Source organism: Arvicanthis niloticus, chromosome 13 (genome assembly GCF_011762505.2).
Source record: "Arvicanthis niloticus isolate mArvNil1 chromosome 13, mArvNil1.pat.X, whole genome shotgun sequence".
In the NCBI taxonomy this organism is placed as follows: domain Eukaryota; kingdom Metazoa; phylum Chordata; class Mammalia; order Rodentia; family Muridae; genus Arvicanthis; species Arvicanthis niloticus.
This window is the reverse complement of record NC_047670.1, coordinates 13,136,347-13,143,091: the sequence shown is the minus strand read 5'-3', so window position 1 is coordinate 13,143,091 and position 6,745 is coordinate 13,136,347. Positions and strand designations below refer to the sequence as shown.

Genomic DNA, 6,745 nt, shown 5'->3' with positions numbered 1-6,745 from the left:
GCAGGAATCTGACATTGGCCAAAGACAAGGAAGTAAGTTCAGGCAGGAATCTAATTGTAGGCTAAAACAGGGAAGTAATTTCAGTCAGGAATCTAAATCTTAGGCTAGAACACAGAAGTAGGCCTCAGGCATTGACTATGTCTATGGGCTATTACAGGAAAGTAGGTTCAGATATTTGGTCATCCTTTCAAGCCCTTAGAAACAGTGATCATGGGACTTTGCTTATTGCCTTGCTTGTTCCTTGACTATTTGCATTTATTGTATTGCTAGTTCCTCAACCTAGAACTGACCTAAATACTTGCATGTAATTAAAATGGTATAAAAGCAGATTGGGAAAAAATAAACCTGCCTTCAGCCTCAAAACTGGCTGGGGTCATGCTACAATGTTGTCTAGTTGTCTTTTCTCTTTTTAATCCTCACTTCTTCTCTGGAGAACCTTTTGACTGACTAGGCTGGCCTGGTCAGAGGCGCAGATGGAAACCTGAAGGATCCTGTCCCCAGCTGTTCCTTGGTTCCTGTCTCCTGATGACTCTGGCCTGGTTCTTCTTGGGCCAAGAATTTGAGCAGGTTCAGCTCTGGGCACTGTGGCAGAGGATCAGCTCCGTGCACAGATAGACAATTTTCTAATTGACTAATTCTGGAAAATACTGATTTTGTCAAGTATCCACTTCTTTGATAAATCTCTAATTAGTGCCCACTAAAAACTACCTTCAGATTTCTTAGGTGATATTGTATCTACTGTCAATTATGACCTTTTAGTATGTTTGATGAGTAGGTCTGCAAAATAAGATTTCTCCCAACGCCATATTTGAATTATACAAAGAGCCGTACTGCAGCAATAATGCATCCCGACTCAACAGACTTCTGCTGTAGGTATCGCAGCAGGATCTGAAGTACACCCGAGGACTTAAGGAACCATGCCGAAGTCACACATCGAAGCAGGGACTGTCTTCAGACCCAGCAGCTCCACGCAGCCATGGCTGACACCTTCCTGGAGCACATGTGCCGCCTGGGCATTGACTTCACGCCCATCACAGCCCGTAACACTAGCATAATTTGTACCATTGGCCCTGCTTCCCGATCTGTGGAGATGCTCAAGGAGAAGCTGGAATGAATGTGGCTCGGCTGAATTCCTCTCATGGAACCCATGAATACCATGCAGAGACCATCAGGAATGTCCATGCAGCCACAGAACGCTCTGCATCTGGTCCCATTCTCTACCGTCCCATTGCGGTGGCTCTGGATACAAAGAGACCTGAGATCCGGACTGGACTCATCAAGGACAGCGACACTGCAGAGGTGGAGCTGAAGGAGGGAGCCACTCCGAAGATTACCCTGGACAATGCCTACATGGAGAAGTGTGAGGAGAACATCCTGTGGCTGGACTATAAGAACATCTGCAAGGTGGTGGAGGTGGGCAGCAAGATCTACCTGGACGATGGGCTCCTCTCACTGCAGGTGAAGGAGAAAGGTGCTGACTTCCTGGTGACAGAGGTGGAGAATGGTGGCTCCTTGGGCAGCAAGAAGGGTGTGAACCTGCCCAGAGTTGCTGTGGACCTCCCTGCCATGTCAGAAAAGGACATCCAGGACCTGAAGTTTGGGGTGGAACAGGATGTGGACATGGCGTTTGCGTCTTTCATCCACAAGGCAGCTGACATGCATGAAGTTAGGAAGGTCCTGGGAGAGAAGGGGAAGAACATCAAGATCAATGAAATCGAGAACCGTGAAGGTGCCCGCAGGTTTGATGAGATTCTGGAGGCCATCAATGGGACCATGGTGGCTCGTGGTGACCTGGGCATTGAGATTCCTGCAGAGGAGGTCTTCCTGGCTCAGAAGATAATGATCAGGTGATGCAACTAAGCCGGGAAGCCTGTCATCTGTGCCACACAGATGCTGGAGAACATGATTAGGAAGCCACGCCCTACCCGTGCTGAAGGCAGTGATGTGGCCAATGCAGTCCTAGATGGAGCAGACTGCATGATGGTGTCCGGAGAAACAGCCAAGGGGGGCTACCCTCGGGAGGCTGTTCACATGCGGCACCTGATTGCCCGAGAGGCAGAGGCTGCCATCTACCACTTGCAGTTATTAGAGGAACTCCTCCGCCTTGGCAGCCATTACCAGCGACTCCACAGAAGCTGCCGCCATGGGCACAGTGGAGGCCTCCTTCAAGTGCTGCAGTGGGGCCATTATCCTGCTCACCAAGTGGCCAGGTACCGCCCTCGGGCTCCTATCATTGCTGTGATGTGCAATCCTAGACTGCTCACCAGACCCATCTGTATCGTGGCATCTTCCCTGTGCTGTGTGAGGATGCTGAGGATGTTGACCTTCGTGTAAACTTGGCCACGGATGTTGGCAAAGCTCGAAGCTTCTTCAAGAAGGGAGATGTGGTCACTGTGCTGACCGGGTGGCGCCCTGGCTCTGGCTTCAACAACACCATGCGTGTAGTGCCTGTACCTTGATGGCTCTCTGGAACCCCTCTCCTAGCTCCTGTCCTTTCCCCTCCCCTATCCTATCCATTAGGGCAGCAACGCTTGTAGTGCTCACTCTGGGCCATAGTGTGGCGCTAGTGGGCTGGGACACCAGGGAAAATCAGTGCCTCTGAAACACGCAATAGAGCCCAGGTATTTTTATGGCCCTGCTTGAGCCAGAGGTGAAGGAGGAATGCAGGATTGGAAACCCTCTGACTTTATCACAGAAGGGCAGCTGCATCTCTGTGTACTTTGCTTCTGTAGAAAGTTGTCCAGAGAATTCCCAGCCCTAGCCTGGAGTCAGGAGATGGCAAGAGTAGGGGCTGAGGGCATGGGGCCCAGGGTCCCAGTGTAGATGACTTTTGGCCCTGGCCCTGACTTGCTTTCCCAACAGCTTTGTCCTTTTCACTCCTCCTTGTGCACTCCACTGCTGTCACTGCAGACACTCCACACTCCACCTTGTATTCTGCAGAATCTCCAGGCCTGTTGCTATAGTGCCCACCTGAATATCAATAAACAGCAGCTGAACAAACAAAAACAACAAAAAACAAAAGAAAACAAACAAACAAAGAATCATACAAAGAGAAAGCACTGGGGGCATGTCTCCAGCACCAGTCTCTGACTAGGAACTGACAACTTGGTGTATCCAGCTTTCCCAATGTGATATTGTCTTACTCTGTGTACTCTGATGTAGTTCTGCCTCTTTTTATACCTTCTTTCTGTTTTCTCATGCTTTCTACAGATAAAATGCTGAGTACAGAGCCTTCAGTGCTTTTGACCCTTACAAACTATGTCTTCTCTTGTCCTTTTGCATTGACTACAATCTTCAATACAGAGATGACAATGGAAAGTTGTTTTCTTTATCTCTCTAATGTATATGCTTTTAATATAACATTTCTTAGACGTTTAGGACTCTTAACCATGTCAATTGTCTGCTTCTACCTTGTTAGTACATTCTTTTACTGAGTCACAAAGACGTTGCTTTATTGAATATTCTTGTAATCGGTGCTTTTATGTTTTTCTTTTACTTTCACAACGTGGTGAGTTAATAGATATTATAATATGGAGACATTCTTACCTAATTAGGATAAACTCAACTTGATTATGACACATATTTAAAAATGTGCTCCCATAGAAGGGAATTAACAGAGAGACCCATAGCTGGACAATGTGTAGAGTGTGGGAAACATTGGAACACTCAGTCCCAAATAGAATTTCTTCATCAAACCTCTGCCTTCAAGGCTTAGGGATGTGGAAGATGAGGTGGAAAGATGGTACGAGCCAGAGGAGATAGATGGTTGACTTTAAGGAAATGGAGGTGATAATATTGATGTACATATGATTTCACTTAGACAGCAGCATGTGCAGGGCCTACACAGATTCAAGCTAGACTGATTCCCAACACTGAAAGGGAGAGGTAGACTCGGGGTCCCACCTCTAGCGAAGAAGTTATTGCTGGAGAGATGGCTCAGCAATTGAGAGCACTGGCTGCTTTTTCAGAGTGCCCAGATTCAATTCCCACCCCCACGTGGCAGCTCATGACTGTCTGTAACTTCAATTAGAGGGAAAAAATGCCTTCACTCAGACATTCATATAGACAACACACCAATGCACATAAAAATAAACAATATTTTAAAGAAGAAGATATTTGCAATTGTTACCTACTGGGAAAGGAAGACTCAATTTTCTTTAATAGAATATCTCTGGGTATATCAACCACACTTCAAGGCAGGTCCTGTGCCCAGGAGTAGGTGGCCAATACAAAACAAACTTCATGGTTTACGTGTGTGTACTTTTTCTGTCTTGGCTTTGTTGTTGTTGTATTGGTCTTCAGCATGTTTGTTTTGATTTTCTTTCTTTTTTGAGAGAAAGAGACAAGAACAGAAAGTTGGGTGAGTAGGGGAGCTGAGGAGGAACTGGGGGAATTGTGAAAGGGAAAACATAATCAAAATATATTTTATGAAAAAATTTCAATTAAAAATTTGTTGTTATATTCTGTCTGACACTATTTATGATTTTCACATGTATTTTTCCTCAATTGGCTATGAGTTTAGTAAAAATTTCTCACATGTGCACACAAACGCACAAAGAAAAAAGATGTACAGACACACAGACACAAACACACACAGACACACACAGACACACACACACAGACACACACACAGACACACACAGACACACACACAGACACACACACAGACACACACACAGACACACACACACACACACACACACACACACACACACACACACCCCAAGTGAACTGATCATGCTTCCACCTCCCCTGTGTTGGGATTACAGCTGTAAGGCAGCACACTCTGTGTACAGTGATGTGGATTGAATCCAGATTCTCACACAGGTTAGACCAGCCCTCTTTCCAACCGTTGTGCTGCTCCCGGGTCCTACGACTGGCTATAAATTATTATTTTTGTAATGAATCTACAAGGATGTATATATTTCCTTTACTCCTCTATAGGGTAGATTTATGTTTACATTTCTTTTTTAGCTTTTTCTCCCCTGTGGTAAAATATACAACATAAATTTATCATTGTAATATCATTTAAGCACACAGTTCAGAGGTTTTAAATATATCCATTATGTTGTACATCCTTCGTAGTCATCCATCTCCATACTTTTTAACCTTTAAAATTGAAACTCACTTCTCATTAAACAATTTCTCATTTTCCTCTTACCTACGATTCCCTGAAACCTACTGTTTTGCTTTCTATGTCTGTGACTTATAACTAATCAGAGCACATCACATAAATAGAGTCATATAGCATTTGCATTTTTTGTTACTGGCTCATTTCACTTAGTACAGTTTCTCTGAGATTCATCAAAAGACACCATGGTACAGAATCCTCATCCCTTTAAAGGCAGACTGATGTTATTATGTGGCTATATTACATTTTATCCTAATTGATCCATCTATTCATTAATGAAGATTGGGATACTTCTTCCTTTTGGCTATTGTGATTCTTCAGTCACTCAAATCCACTTTTAACTGTGTCTAGTGAAGTTTTCATTTCAGCTATTGTAGTTTTCAGACTGAGAAATTCTCTTAAAACTTTCTATTTTATGGATATTTTTATTTTCAGATTTTTAATGCATCCTCAGACTATATCCCTGTTGTTACGAGGTACATGGGATTCTGCTGGTTTATTGTTATCATCTTTATCCATATCCTTGTTTAGTTTTGAAAGCATCTTTCAAACAGCTAATTGTTGTCTAGAAGAGCTACCTTCAGGTCTTCTGTGGTCCCCTTTCCCCTTTGAATGGGTCATTCTTTCCTGCTTCTTTGTATGGGTTGTGATTTTGTTGTTGTTGTTGAAAATAGGTTATTTTAATCTAATATTTGAATCTGATAATGGAAATCAGACTCTTCTTCCCGCATGTCATAATCACTGTTCTATTGGTGTGAAGAACCACATGGCTAAGGCAACTTCCATGCTGGAAAGCATTTCATTGAGTATTGCCTAAAGTTTCAGGGGCTTAGGCCACGGCCATCATGGCAGGGAGCGTGGAGGCAGACAAACATAATGCTGGAACAGTAGCTGAGAGCTAATCCTGATCCATAGGCTGGAGGTAGGGGTGCTGGGAGAAGCATGAGTTCCTGAAACCTCAAAGCCCACGCCCAGTGACACACTTCTTCCAACAGGCCATCCCTACCAGTTCTCAAGTAGTGCCACTCTCTGATGTTTAAACATTCAAATGTATGAGCCTAGGGGAACCATCCTTATTCAGACTACCACACATGATACTTTATCTCTGTTTTTTTGTTTTATTTTCTTGTCTCTTACTGTTTATCTCTGTGCTAAGATTCAGTCTGAATTATAAACACAGCGTCTTCTCAGGTTTTCTCTTAGTCTGTTCCTTATCCATTATCACTTTTTAAAAAGCTCTTCTTGTATGTGTTTCAATATACTAATTTTCTTTTCATTAAATTATTTTTACCTTTTATTGAAAATAAATATTTTTCAGACAGTGAATCCTGATTACAGTATTCCTTCCCTCTACTTCTCTCAGTTCCTCCCTGTCTCCCTTCCTACCTATATCCACTCTCTTCTTGTCACTCATTAGAAAGCAAACAGACTTCTATGGGATATTAATAAAATATAATATAATAAGATAAAACAAAAACTAAGATATCACAATTGGACAAGACAAACAAACAGAAAGAAAGTAGCCCCAGAGAAGGCACAAAAAACAGAGATCCACTCATTAACACCCAGGAATCTTATAAAAACACTAAGTGGATGCTACAATACATACACAGA

The 6,745-nt window shown here is 43.3% G+C and overlaps 1 pseudogene; it reads left to right on the top strand.

Moving 5' to 3' along the window:
* Nucleotides 1-917: 917 nt before the first annotated feature.
* Nucleotides 918-2,459, top strand: LOC117718839 (pyruvate kinase PKM pseudogene; annotated as a pseudogene).
* The last annotated feature ends 4,286 nt before the right edge of the window (nucleotides 2,460-6,745 follow it).